At 41.3% G+C, this 14888-nt stretch overlaps 1 protein-coding gene across 3 annotated transcripts in view; it reads left to right on the top strand.

Annotated features, from left to right (window-relative positions):
• The window catches only part of GPD2 (glycerol-3-phosphate dehydrogenase 2), a 927571-nt gene that overhangs the window by 361957 nt on the left and 550726 nt on the right, over positions 1-14888 (top strand). The gene's annotated exons all lie outside the window — the stretch shown is intronic.

Here is a 14888-nt window from a genome sequence, read left to right as displayed (position 1 = left end):
ACATAGGTTTGGTAAATGAAGCAGGGCTGCTATGAATTATAGTATACCCAAATGCAATACAATCTAAATTTGCTCAAAAATAGTCTGTGAAAACAATTCCACATTTAAGTAGTTTTGCACAACTAAATAAATAGTTTATTGATAGTTACATTTAGTACTTTGTGATGGGTATAGTGGACATTTGCCAGCCTTTTTGCAGGGTGTGCACTTTATTCCTAACTCTCCATACTGGCATTTTTAACAAATAAACCAGTGGCCGTCGGGGTTGAAAAAACAAAAAAGGATGTAAAAGGAGAACAGAGGAGAAAACAAATACAAATAACACCCAAGTAACAAACAAAGTTCCTTGCCCATTCCCATCCCCAGGCTATGTCCAATTATGTCACTGTAATACCCTCTCCAGGTAGTTTTCAGCTTGAATTCCCCCACCCAAGGCTATTGGCTATCCAGCTTTGTTCAGTGGTTCTGCAAGCCTATGGAGGACTCCGCTGATACTATGCAAGGCATTGGAGGGCTGTTTTGGCATAGTCCTGAGTACTCTAAGGTGTCTAGGGCACAATAGTTCTCTACAGTCATCAGCTAAGAAGGAGAAACATGAGCCTCATACTTTTTTGAAGTGGTTTAGTTCATAGTCTGGGTTGAAGAGATTTTCTCCATCCTCAGGAGGTCCAAAAGTTTATAAAACCAGGATCTATATTCTGGGATCCAGGCAGATTCCCAAAACGCTGTGGTAACTTGGTTGGCAGCACATTGGGCTAATGCTGTTTATTTGCCACTCTGAGATCTGGTAGGGTGTGTCTTTCTGGGAGGCCAAGGATAACGAAAGCTGGGACCTGCAGAATGCCAGTGTAAACTATACTGATGTTGGTCAAACCTTCCTACCAATTTCATTTCAGTTTTGGACAGTGCCATAGTAGGTGGGTGGTCAGTTTGCCATCTCCTTCACAAATCTGACAACATACCGCTGGCTTCATGGGATTCTATGTGTTAAGTCGTGCAGTGGGTGTTGTACCTGTATAGTGCATTTGTTTTTTAAAGTGTGCACTTTAGCGATTATTTGTGCTGCTCTGAGAGTGACGAGGTTGAACCAAAAAAATGCGTTTATGAGGTACCTGTTCTACAACATCCTCCTTAGATTGGGCTCCTGAGTGCAGTCACAAGTTTGAAAACTTGTGGGAGTTTGTTAAGAAGTAAAGAGCTAAAATCGTGCTTATGCTTCACAAGCATTTGTTTCGAAACACCTGGATTCAATACTATTTGCAGCAACGTTTGTTCCTTCTAACCTAAGACATGTACATACCCTTGTAGGCAACAAACGTTTTGATGATAGCAGTTCTTCCTTTAAAATCCACCTCAATTGGAAAATAAACTTTGAGTGATGATGGTGTAAAGAGACCAAGAATCTCCCATCACACTAGTTCTGACTGAACACATGCAATGTGCACATTGGCTGGCTATATGCTCCTGCTGCTATTGTAGTGTTATGCTTTCTTGTTGTGTAAACTGAGTCTCTAGTGCAGCTCTACAAGGATTTATTTGACACCCATGGGTGACACGAGTGACCTTATTTCAATGCACCAACTCTGAATGTGAAAGACAGGGTTTTGTAGCCTTGCCGGACTCCATTCAATATATAGTTGAAGTAAGTTCAATGCTTTTGGGTTACTAACAGTCTCAACGACATTGAGGTGATCAGAAAAAACCTGTTTCGTTCTTCTCAATCATACACACAAAAGATGTGCTAAGAAAAGGACACTTTAACTAAATGTGCATTTAATTCTAAAGGTGCACCCTGTTGCTCAACACATCTAAAATAATCACATAAAACAGAACAAATGCACGTTGCGAATGAGAATACAATGAATATTTCTAACATGGTTTAAAATGTCACCTAAAAACCTAACACCCTAAGGTCTACTTCTACGCGCTGTGCTAGGAGAGCGGGGAAAGTAGCTAGATTTTCTTAGGATGGGATGAGCACACTGCATACCTTATTTACAGCAAAACGCTGTAACTATCAGGAGTCGAGGAGTCTGTGTTCCCTGCAAAGGGCAAACATGCGTTCAGCATCAACTTCTCCCGGGCTCAGACTTAATTGAGTTACGACTTGCAACATCATCATAGAGACAGTTAGATACATGTATACAAAAAGAAATTCAGGTTATTGCGCCACAACTGATTTCTCTAGCTTCCATGCCCCGTTCCCACGTGATTGTTTTCATACGTTTTGTAGCCTCTGGTATGGTATTTCTCTAGTTGTCATCTGGTGAAAGGTCTCCCGGTGGTAGGGTGCACATATTCCCTCTAAATTTGTTCCATCCACCCCACACCCGCTCCCATTTCTTAGGGCACCCTCTATGTACATATACTGCCTTTTCAGCCACCATTGCCCAGTCCATACCATTGCACCATTCTACATATGTTGGCATAGTCTGTGCCCCCTTGTGTTTGGTAATATTGCGTTTTGCTATTGTCATGCCCAGTGTCACCCAATCTTGGGCCTTGCGATTAAGATCTGTGGCTTCCCATATTTTCAGGAGACAGCGTTTGGGTTCCAGTGGCACCGGAGCCTTGCTGACCCGTGTTATTGCGTTCATAATTGTTTCCCAGTATGTATTGATAGTCTGGCACTCCCATATCGTATGGTAGACTGAACCTATGGCCCCACATTGTCACAAGCATAGCTGAGTGTCAGCCCTTCCAATTTTTTCTAGTGCCACTCTATATAGATATGTCCTGTGAAACACTTTGAGTTGCACTAGGCGCAGTCTTGAGGGTATTTCCACCTTTCGTGGTGACTCTAGTGCTTTCTGCCAGTCGGTATCATCTAGTTCTCCAATGTTGGCCTGACACTGTTCATGGAGAGACAGTGTAGTGTTTGGTTGATTGTTAACTAATTTCCGATGGCCCTTTTAGTGATATTTTCTGTTAGCTGCCTATCCTCCAGTGACGAGGCCTCTGGGAGGACAGTGCCTGGTGGAAAGGTGGCCGTGTGGGCATGTCTAATTTGAAGATAGCGAAACTATTTTGTGTGTGTCATATCATATTTGGCTTGGAATTTTGCAAATGTGATAACTTCCCCCTTGATCCAAAGGTCACCCACCTGTGAGATTCCTATCATATCCCATTGCTTGAACCCTTTACAGTTGCTCAGTCTACTTAACTTTCCAGTCTCCCAAAGCGAGGTAGATTGTGTTATCCTAGCCCAGTTATTTAAGGGCTGTGTGCCATATCAGGACTGTATGTGTGGTGGGTCCTGTGAGTTAAGTACTGTGAGTTTTGTTTCCCGGGCTCATACTTGATATCCGTTTTCAGTAGAAAGTGTGATACGGCAGTAACATTTCTGGCATGCACAATCGTCTCTGGTCTGGCAGTGTCTTGCTTGTGATAATCTGGGCAAAGGACCTTTCCTGACAGGTGAGCAAATGGCAGTCCTTATATTCTGTATCTTATCTGAGATGGAATTTGCCATGCCACCTTTGGAATGTTTGATATAACCAATAAGCATCAAGATGCTAGCTAGGGCGCATTCCTACTTAGATGTAAGGTGAATATACAACATTTCAGACTACACTGTTATGGCTGTTCTTTGTTAGGTCTTGAAATTGAGATAACATGGCACTGGTTCAAAACGAATGCTACATTAGGTGTTTTGTTTATGTCTATATCTAAATAACTTGACACTTTCACAGTTCTTGGAAAGATAAGGTCAGACAAAGACGGACATGTTGATGATTTTGCAAAAATTCAGAAAATGAAGGTGAGGCCTATTTAAAAATAGAGTTGCGGCCTACTTGGAATGGAGTCGGGCCTTCTATCTTTGTCACTACACTTACAAAGGCCTTGTTGTTTTGTCTAAGTTTATGATTTATCAGTTGTTCGGCATCATGACTGCAACTGTCAGAATCTTGTTCCACCCTTGGCCTTTGAGAACATTTTCCATCTTTACAAACTCGGGCAAGATGTCCTATGTGTCCATATAGATTATATTCTTTTTCTATGACTGGACAGTTTCTTGATGATGCAAGGTATGAGGTTCTACCACAGCAATAACACAGCCATTTTGCCTTGCTTTTCATTACTTTTCTGGGTTCTGATTTGCTTGTTTTACTGTACACTTCACATATGATCAGTATTTTTGGACCCCCTGTCACTCATTAAACCAACAGTTTAATGGCTTTCCCCGATTTGATTACTTCTTCCAGTGTGAGGTCACTTATTAACCACAATTTGTCCTGAATGTGTTTGTTATTGATGTTGAGATTCAACTGGTCTGATAAGATTTCACTCGTTGTCTTCCCAGAGTTTCACATTGTTGATCAGCATTTTGGAGCTGTGAGAAACTTGACAAAAGTTTCTCTCTCTTTTTGCCTCCTGCTGTAAAAATGGTCACATTAAATTGTGGTACATGTTATTGTTTTAACGCTGCTAGGTCTCCCCTCCCCTCCCCCATGCTAAACCTTTTTTTGGTGATGTGGCACAGTTCGCAATTAATCTCTGTAACTTTTTGCCCACATAAGGCTTCCACGCCAGTTTTGCTTCCTCTTCTTCCAACATCCTGGGGATTCTAAAGGTACCTAGAGGTTTGTGCATTCCTCTTGAGGGAACTGAGAAATTATCTAAAATAAAGCAAAATGTTGTTTTGTTTTGTGGGCAAATGTGCTGCAGAAGAAAGCTTTAGGTTTTTTTCTCTGCAAATGGTATCAACGAAGGATTTGCAGTGCTAAAACCACAATCTTCCCAACTTTCTGGAACAGTCAGACCTTTGTCAGAAAACCAATTTTTTCTACACAGGTTTGGCCTATTTTTCTATTTTTTGTGCTTTTAACCTCCTTCCAGTTAGTGGTAGAAATGGGTGTGAAACCAATAATGGATCCTGGAAAGTAATACATTTCTGATAATTAGACAAAATTCTTTTTTTTTTTTTTGAATTTTAACAATTTTATTGATTTGGTGCAAGCCAGTTACAATACAGACAAGGAGCTGATGGATCGGAGAACATATGAACAAATCACCAAAAACATAGATGAAGCTGAATATACATATGAATTTTTGTTTACAAATCAATCTCGAGCCACATATTTAAACAGAAAAAGATGAGAAAAAAAAAAAAACCATTATAAGAACATACAGGAGCATACGGGAGCAAAAAAATCTTGTAGAAGAAAAAAACCCAAAGATATACTCAAATGAGTACAGGACAGGAAGAGGACCACTAGTTAGCCAACTTCCCCCTGAATCCATTGCAGGACTGGCGCCCAGATTTGCAATCCTATAGCTTTTTTTTGCTCCCCTTTGTACTATAAACAGCATGTTCCAAATTATACATTGCTAGTAAACGTGCCCTCCAGGAGCAAAAAGAAGGTGGTTCTGGGCTAATCCATTCTTGAGTAATACAGGCCCGATAAATTGCCATGCAGATGAAGACCAACTTTCTGTTCTACTCATTCGGTGCCGCAGAGGACACTCCAGTCAAAATTAAATCTGCAGATATTGTTATTGAAGCTCCAAGTACTACGGTAAGAAAAGATTGAATTTTATGTAGCAGAGATGTTAAACGTGGACAACAGTAAAACATATGAACTGCGTCTGCAGAAAAAAGGCCGCATCTACTTCATACAGATCCAGCTGATGACCCCCATTTCGAAATTTTTGCAGGAGTGTAATATAAATCAAAAATAGCCATATAATGCTGTGAACGCATTCTACCTGTTAACAAAACCGAATTAGCAAGCAAAATAGAGCTCTTAATAATATTATCAACGCAGTCCATCTTCTGTGGCCATCTCTGTTGAACATCTAGCATATCATCTGGGCAATATGATCGTAGTAAATTGTAATAAATGCCAATCCTTTTTTTAGTATATAAAGATTCAATAAGACGAATCTCCCCAAGTCCAGAACGAACCAAAGGGGTCAAATTCTTTAGAAAACTATACAGCTGGAGGTACTTAAAATAATCAACATTTGTAAGATTAATTAAACGTTGAAGTGCAGAAAATGTTATAATATGATTATTGTGCAATAGATCACCTAAAAAGTTAATACCCTTGTTCCGCCATCTCAACATTGTTTGATCTCTAAAAATAGGGGGAAAAATATGTGAGGATGTCAAGGGAGTATATCTCACAACTTTAGGAATCCCTACATGGCGCCGGATTAAATTCCAAGCAAAAAACGCCGCTTTCAAAATCTTAAAATTTGTTTTTTTATAGTAACTAGGTTCTATGTTTTTTAACAAGTGTCCGTGTGCCTCAACTCCCAAGGCAAACTCATAGATTGACTGGGTATGGGATTCTGATAACTGCAACTTAGCACCAATTATCAGGGGAGAAATAAACTGTAATACAGATGCCAAATAATAGAAGAGGAAATGTGGTGTACTCCACCCACCCCTATCCTTAGGAAGAATCATCTTCTTGTATGCTCTGCGCTGACGTTTGTAGCCCCACAGGAATCTGGTCGCCGTTCTTTCAAGTTGTTTAAAAAAAGTAAGAGGAAATTCTAAAGGCACAGATCGAAATAAGTATACAAATTTCGGGAGAATTAACATTTTCAACACGTTATTTCTCCCATATAGAGACAAATGTAGATGATTAATACGTTCCAGAATAGAGTTAGCCTTTTTAAGAACAGATTTGTAATTAAGTTCCGGGATAGCAGAGATTGGGGTAGTAATCTTAATGCCCAAATATGTCGCCTCAGGAACTATATTAAGATGAGCCGGAGAGTTCTGGCCCACCAAAAGAATTTTAGTTTTAGACATATTAAGTTTATACCCAGAAAAAGCGCCGAACTTAGTTGCTAGCTCTTCCACCTTTGGAATAGCTCTTTCAATATCTGTAGTAATCACAACCACGTCGTCAGCATAGGCAAGAGCTCTCTAGTTAACGCCCGCGACCAGAACAGGGGATATATCCTCGGTTTGATTCAATTCTTTTAGAAATAGATCAATATAAATGGCAAAAAGTAACGGAGAAGCTGGACAACCCTGTCTAGTCCCCCGATGAATAGAAAACAAGGTAGATGAATTAATCCCAATTTTAATACAGGACATGGGGGATTCGTACAAGGCTTTCAAAGCCATGATAATCCTAGGTGTGAATCCCTTCCAAGAAAGGATATCCCAGAGATAGCCACCCTGTCGAATGCTTTTTCAGCATCCAACAGGGGGATTGCTATAGGTGTATTGGTACCTTGAGCCCAGTCCATTAGAGCAATAACCCTGCGGACGTGATCCGTGGTATCCCGCTCTGGTATAAACCCATGTTGCCACCTGGAGACTATGGTAGAAATTACCCCCGATATTCTTGAAGCTAGAATTTTCGAAAAGACTTTACTATATAATTAGACAAAATTCTGAATTTAGCAAGAGGTCATTTGTGTAGATCCCTCAAGGTTTTCTTATAGAAAGTAACAGTTGAAATAAAATAATATTGAAATTGAGTTGAAAGAAATTGCCATTTCTGCCAATGTTTTCACCTGTAACTTCTAAGTATGGCAGATTTTTTAAAGCAATATACCATTACATCCCCTGGACCTTTCTGGTTGCGGTGATATTTAGTACTTGTAGGTTCACCAAGAATCCGAGGTACCCAGAGCCAACAACTGAGCAGCGCCTTTCAATGGTTTTTCATTGTGTACCGGGTATACAGAAATTCATTTGGTAAAATATAAAGAGTGAAAAATAGGTATCAAGGAAACCTATGTATTTATGAAATGGGAACAACAAATGGAATTTAGAAGCAGTGGTTATTTGCACATGCCTAAATTTGTGGGTACCCCTACTTCCATGTGGATTAGAGGGCTTTTTACACTATGATCTCTTTTTTACACACTGCCATACATTTGGAAGGCAGAAATGTATATAAAGTCAATTGGTATTAACACTTGTTCTACGATTCTGTGTTCCTCTAAGTCTCCCGATAAAAATGGTACCACACTTCTGTGGATAGACCTAGTGCCCGCAACAGGAAATGGCCCAAAACACAGAGTGGACACATCACATTTTTATAGAGAAAACAGACTCTTGTTTCGCAATGTGCCTAGATGTGGATTTGGGACCCTAACTCAGCCGGTACCAAGGAAAAATTAGCAAACCTGCACATTTTTGAAAACGAGACACCCAGGGATTCCAGCACTTCAAATTATCTACCATAGAAAAGACTTGGATTTGTGAGGGAGTCACCTGTGTTTTTCGTCATGGGCTCGCCGTGCATCTAGGGAAACCTACCAAACCCAGATATTTCTAAAAACTAGACACACGGTTGAGTTGAGGGATATGTGGCTTGCATTGATCACCCAATGTTTTCCTGTCCGGAATCCCCTGCAAAACTCAAATTTAGCTAAAAACAAATCTGATTTTCCTTAAATTTCTGTCAGGGATCACTGCACCGGCCCAAATTTCTTACCAGCATTTCCCTTTGTCTCCTGATAACAAAGATACCTCGTTTGGTTGGGTGTCCAATGCAGAGTCAGCCTAAAAATGTATATAAAAAAATATATATAGCACTTAGAGCTCGCTGCTTTCCCCTCAATCTCTACATTTTTGGCCCTTCCCAGTTGCAGGCCCTTGTCCTACTCAGACAAGTGAGGTGCCTTTTTTATCGGGAGACCTGGGTGAAAGCTGGGTGGTAAGAAATTTGTGTCAGCCCGGTGATCCCACATTTTTCCACACACAAATGTGAGTAAAATATTATTTTTTTAGCAAAATTTGAGGTTTGCAGGGGATTCTGGGTAAGAAAATGCTGGAGGATCCACTCAAGCCACACCTCCCTGGACTCCCCTGGGTGTTTATTTTTCAGAAATGTCTAGGTTTGGTAGGTTTCCCTAGATGGCTGCCGAGCCTGTGACTAAAACTCAGGAGCCTCATTTGCAAAAACAGGTTGTTTTGTGATAGCTAGGCAGGCACCTGTGTTTTTTGTTCCTGGGATTTCAATTCGAAAGCAAAATGGCTTCTGACTCTAAATGAGGTGTTGAACACCGTGTGGGACGCTTACCTCTGAAAATATGCTGTACTCGGAGATCTGCCTTGAATAGGCGTAAAAAGAAGCACAAAGCCCTGGAGAAGAAGCCTCCTCCCAGATGAAAGGTCTTAATTAATTATGGGGTACGTGAGGCATTGTGCCTCAGCTTCAAGCACAACAAGGACCATATCAAGAGTGCCTAATGGACAAAGCATGCAAGTCTCTTGTCACACTAACGGTGTGGTGCGCTGGCAGCGAAACTCACAAGTATCAGCAGCCCACATCATCTTTCAGTCTCTCCTCTTCTTTCATTCTTCCACTTTCTCCCGCTTTCTCCTCCATTTCTTTTTCTCAAACAAAGGTACACCAAGCACCCAATCTCACCAGCTCCTAACCCTCCCCACACAATGCAACATCTCAGGAGTAGGTGACTTATGCCATTATTGATTGTGTCAGATTCCAATGTACTGTTGGCATGTTCTGTAGTCGAAATGCTTCTCTGTCAGCGTTCTGGATACAGTGAGCCATTATTTCAGGGACAGTACGTTTTTAATGAATCTGGTATTCTATTGGTTTATCTTCAGCCTTCGCATTCTATTTTAAATTGCGTAGGCTACAAGTGAGCTAGCCGAGTTAGGCCTATTGGCTAGTTCCCTTTGATTTCTTGTGGCTAGCTTAGAGACTTTTGTGATTTGTGGATGGTATTTTCTTCCACCTACTTACTCGAGACAAGTGCATGTAATATATAATGGCCTGGGTCTGGCTGTATCTCATACTGTATCTACCTACACCATGTTATGTTGCTTATTTGTATACCTGTTAGGTGGCAATTTAAGATTACCTTGCAGTGCTGTGAGGTAGGAGGGAGCTAAAGAAAGGAACCATTAGAGAGGAAGAGGAAGGCCAGGGAACACTGCAGCTCAGGATACACTACTATTTACAGTCTGCATTCACGCAGCAAGATGCTCTTGGGGTGGCAGATGGGGAAGCCTATACACACAAAAGATGTTACATTGCCTTAAGCTATTTAACAATTTCATGTATGTTTGTCACAAGAAAGAAATAACAATCCAGGAACCCTACTCTAGAGCACCCGTTTTGTAAAACGAGCACAGGGCATGGATGCAGTATAATGCAGACAATTGAACAAGTATTTCCATGAATACAGACCTGCATTTCTGCAGGTAGATAGTGAGCTCGGGACCTGCATAGTTTACTTGTGGATGGAGCTCTGATAGTACTGCATAACACATAAATACAAAATCTTACCTTTAAGACAGTGATATAAGAATCCTGGATACATATTTTATTGTTAGCAAACCCCAGTGGTGACTAAATTAGTCATGGGACCTTTGTAGAAAGGAAAAATATAGAAATATCAGTCTCACAGCATTGCAGAGTTCCAGCCAGTTAATTTAATTTTAAAAATCCCAACGAACGGTAACCTTAACTGTGTCAAATTCATCAGTATGCATCTTTTTGTACGTATCACGAAAGGGGGCAGGCAGACAAGTGGCTACTTTGCGTGCTCCATCGATGAAGTGGTGAGTGTGGGAAGTCTTGCATAGTAGTTCCATGAAGAAAAGATGGGGAATATGAAGGAGGTACTGTGTCAGTTTACCATTGTCACAAGATGCAGCCTGTATACAGGACATCTGAACTGGAGGCCGGCTGCAGGCATTCGAAGGTCGGTGAAGGAGGGCGTCGGTGGGCTCACCCTGTTTCAATATGGCCGCTTAGCTTTCTACCTCTCACGCAGGTCACAGGGGCGCAGAAGAGCAGGAAAGGCAGTGAGCCCCTGCAGTTAGACCCAGCTCAAAAAGAATTCCTGCTTCTCCGAGAGGGGACGTCTCCAAACACCCAGTGGGATTTCAGCTGACGGCGATCCCTAGCCCGGGGGATCTTCTCGGGTTCATTCATTTTTGTTTCCCGCCTCTGCAAAATCTTTGTCGCTGTAGGGTCTTCGCTGCGATCAGCCATCTGGGATCGGCATTGTGTCGCACATGTGTTTGCCAAGGGGTGATGAGTCGAGGGGGGATTTTTCCACAGATTTATGACATGAAGGTGATCTCTAGCCCGGGAGTTCCCAAACAGGAGCTCCTTAGCAGTCGGCCAATGCCAACTGCTACATATAATAAAGTGCTGTGCGTCCTAATGACTTGCTCACCTAAATGTCAGGAGTACCCAGTGCCTTATCTTTTCACAGTATCTTTATCAACTTCATAGGAATGAATGATTGGTGGAGGCCGAATGGCACCTTCTTAATATCACAGGGGAGGAGACGTGTCCTCGTTGTTCCAAGATATGACTGGCCCTGGCTTCGGCAGTTGCTAAGGGCAATATTGCACCGAGATGGGGGGGCCATCTCTATCCCCACTCCCAGGTAGAGGACTGGGAAGCGTATCCTAATTGGTGTTAGCGAGTGGAGCACACAGTCTATCTCAGCAGGGGTTGCCCTCGTGAATGGAAAAGGGTGTGGGGGGATGGCGGACCTACCGAGGTATGTGACTGGCCATTGATGTGTGGATATTAAAGCGGTACCATCCTTGTGACCTAGTTATGTTTGGTGGAAATTGGCCATGGATTGCCGGGACAAGTCACACTATATTACCTACTGACTATATATAGATTTTGTGCTTTAGTACTGGTGATTTACACTATTGTGTACTGCTGTTTTATCTGTCTCAGTACTGTCGATTGAGGACCTGTTTAATAAAGAGAGTTTGGGAAAAGAAACTGCGAAGCAGTTAGTAATTCTCTCCTGAATCTTTGGGGAGAAAAAGTTATTATTGGCAAAACAATGTTACAAGAAATCAAACAAAGATATTGTCTGAATGAGGGAGAAATGATGTAGGAAAAGGAGGGTGAATCATTGATTTCCCTATCCAATTTCCACTTGTACACAGGGGACTGGTGCTGTGCAGATCATCTTGCTATTGAATACATGCCATAATCTAGATCGGGCAGGCAACCAAGAGGTATTGTCGGCCAATATTACTGGACTGAACATTGCTATGAGTGCAAGAATAATTTACCTACCTGTACTATCAGATCTTCACCATGGGCACCTGTGCTACATTCATAAAGTTTAAAGATCTGTTCACATCCACAGTGGACTTGTGGGATTCAGGATGTTTCGGAATTGGTCGTTGGCTAAGGAACTAAATCTCTGATGTACGCAAAATGGATGCTAAACTGCAAACAGACCTGGAAGAATGAGGGGAGGTGGAAGGAGGACTGTGCAACAGATTTCTAGGTGTGGAGGGGGGGAATTTCTGAAGACGAATCTACTGACAGTGACTCCTCTTTGTTTATTGGAGAAGGACTAGTACACACTGTGTAGTGTCTCGACAGTGCGTTTTACCCTGATTTATGTCCAATTTGTTACTATTATTAAGTACTAGATTACGACTGTATTTTTATCTCTAGTGTGAACAAGAATGAATTGCTCAAGTTCTCTACATGTGACCCTTTGTTGACAATGCTAGCTTTGTTGCTTATTCTTGGTAAAATGATAAAGATGGTGTGTTGTGGTAAGGTCTGCCAACTTTTAGTAAAATCTGCCCCATGCTGACAATCGCACACTGCAAGCTATTGTGCCAACCAATGGTTGTATCCAGACAGCAAATATTTATGACCGCAGAGCTAGCGTTAAAAACAATTGATAAAAAAGAAAAGCCACCAAGTATGTGATGCATCTTACCTTCCCATTAGCCAGTCGAACAACCAGAAACTAACCATCACGGAATGATGTCTAACCAAATTTTTAGGCCAAACTAGGAATGTCACAAGAGCAAAGCTTTGGAATGATCTTATAAAAAATCATTCAATATGTGCATTACAATAGGGTCTGGCAAAGACTCCTCCGTCGTTTTTTATGGCTTTTTCCCCTTCTAGTGAATCACTACCCACCTGTAAGTGGCTCATACATGCCTTACTCAGGTTAGCGTTTCTTTCACTCTACATTCAACCAATATACCTTGGGCCATCTCAGTCAGCTGTTCTGGTTTGAAGAGTTTTTTTTCTTTCATTGATTATTGCAAAATCACTTATTGTATTATGTGAAATGCATATTTTCTTCGATGTTCTTGTCATGTAGTGAATAATTGATGTCTCCTGTGCCTTGAAGCTAGACTTCTGGCAATGCGCCACATTATAAATAATAAACAGTGTAACCCAGCACTTGATCTCAAAGAAAAAGGTTACTGGCTCTTTCCCCTTCACCATAACAGTATGGTCATGAAGACAATTTGCACGTTTTAATCATTATCACAATTACTTTATTTTTACGTGGTTTTTATTTTGTAATCATATAATTTTCACTGCAGATAATGTTCTAGAGTAGTTCTAATATAAGTAAGCAATTGAACATCCAAAATAGACTGAATGCAGGTGGGAGTTCACTACTCACCTCGGATCGTCATGATAAGAAGCAAATATTGGACTAATAGGAGCAGTACATGCTGAGACAGTGATAGGTTTATGAATGTACCCATTTATGTTACAGTTTTACAAAAGTTCACTGTTAAAATTGCTTTCAGTATTTCCAAAGTAATTGAGCGTTGTCCAAATCTAGACTCGTATCTAACCCAAACCCTCATGTTTCACAGCAATTCAGAGCTAGGTGGTTTTTCAAAAATTACAAAAGTGGAAGACACTGTCAGCAGGGCCACCAGTACCAGTGGCAATAGCATTTGCGTATTTTTTTTCTTTTTAGAATTCCTTAAAAAAAAAAAATCATCAAATATCATCAGCTGCTTCCTGACATTTTCAGAACCTGAAGAAATGAATATACACTAAGGCTCAGTTCAGGACATTGTTTTAAACCTCAAAGACATATAATGCTCTAAAAAACTATTTTGAAATGCTCTCTATAATTCTTCTCAACAAAGACTCCACGGTTTTAGTAACTGCCTTGAGCAGTACCCAAGAAGTGGGATAGGGTGCAACACTAGTTCTATTGAGCTCTCCACTGGCCGCCCCAATCACACCATGTCCAGAGACTACAAGATGCACCCAGGGCTATTTTGCAAGGTACAAGAAGGACAGAAAGCTGTTGTGACTGCAACTACTGCAGGAAATCGGTGAGAGCCATAATAAATTGCAAAAAGTCAGAGGCAGAGGCCATGCCACATGGTTAGAATGGCAGCAGAGGCCACAACAGCGTGAGAAGATCCTAAGCAACTGTCCAATGGAAATAGCCATATCAAAATGGTCTCTAGTGAGTTGCTTGGTCTGCGGGTAGGGTCGAAATGAAATGGCAAGGAATAGTGTTGATGGCGATCACTTGATGTCCTGGGTACTGATGCTGTGGCCAGAGGCGATATAGCTATGTACAGGTTGGCCTAAATGTGATGCAAGGGTATTGGATTAAGGTACTGGCACATCAATATCACTGGTGAATGGAAGCATGTCTGCTTGGCAGACTCCCACTGTGACAAAGGGAGGCGGTCGCGTAGTGACTTGCCATTCTGACCTACACACCAGTCGGGTTGATCTCTACTGGGGTGCACTGCGGTGGTGGGAGGGGAGTGTGTAGCGACTTGCCTCACTGCTTCTGCAATGGTACCTACTGTCAGGAAATGGGGTGTATTATATGGTGTGGTTATGCAGCCTCACTGTGTAACAACCCCTTCAGGACCCTTAGGCTTACACAGAATAACTAGGGTAAAGCATTTAGACAGCTTCAAAACAATTGAAGAAGAAATCGACACAACACAAGAAATCTACACCAATTTATAAAAATAGATTATTTTTGCAAAAATGTAGACACTAGAACAAAAAAGATCCACCGAGGGTTTCATATTTTACAAGCAACAATAAATCAAAGCAATTTCACTCAACCGCAAACAAGCTGTGCCAAATTAAAAGATTTTGACCTGTAGAAACTCTTTAAAAAAAACAAAAAAAATCTTGGGTGTT

This window comes from Triturus cristatus, chromosome 3_1, assembly GCF_964204655.1.
Source record: "Triturus cristatus chromosome 3_1, aTriCri1.1, whole genome shotgun sequence".
NCBI classification, from domain to species: domain Eukaryota; kingdom Metazoa; phylum Chordata; class Amphibia; order Caudata; family Salamandridae; genus Triturus; species Triturus cristatus.
Note: the sequence above shows the minus strand (reverse complement) of the source record. Positions and strands in the feature narration are given on the sequence as shown.